The sequence below is a fragment of the Acyrthosiphon pisum genome, chromosome X, assembly GCF_005508785.2.
Source record: "Acyrthosiphon pisum isolate AL4f chromosome X, pea_aphid_22Mar2018_4r6ur, whole genome shotgun sequence".
Lineage (NCBI taxonomy): Eukaryota > Metazoa > Arthropoda > Insecta > Hemiptera > Aphididae > Acyrthosiphon > Acyrthosiphon pisum.
The window spans coordinates 130390819-130391207 of record NC_042493.1 but is presented as its reverse complement, the minus strand read 5'-3'; positions in this window follow the sequence as shown (position 1 = coordinate 130391207).

The window sequence follows — 389 nt, the reverse complement described above, 5'->3', positions numbered from 1 at the left end:
TCCCTTATGTGTAGCTGTGTCATCCTGTGTGTCATCAAACTTTAATCTTCTTGAGTTCCTACTAAAAATATCTTTTTAAGTGCATAACTGTAAAATTTACGAAACTCTGTATTTTGTAACTTGTTCAGTGGTATATTAGCTGATATCAATGCTCTGCATAAATCCATATTAAAAGTTGATTTTTTCGACGTTAGATTTGTTAATAGTTGTTGGCTGTTTTGAGTTTTTTGATTTAATTGACGATCTATAGCGCGACGATGTTTTTCTGTTCTTATGTGTTGTGTAATACTGGATCATCTTTCGGGATCAACTTTAACTTCGCAATGTTAACAAAATAAAACAACATTATCTATGGAAAACACATCTTCGCCAAACTCAGAAATTAAAGA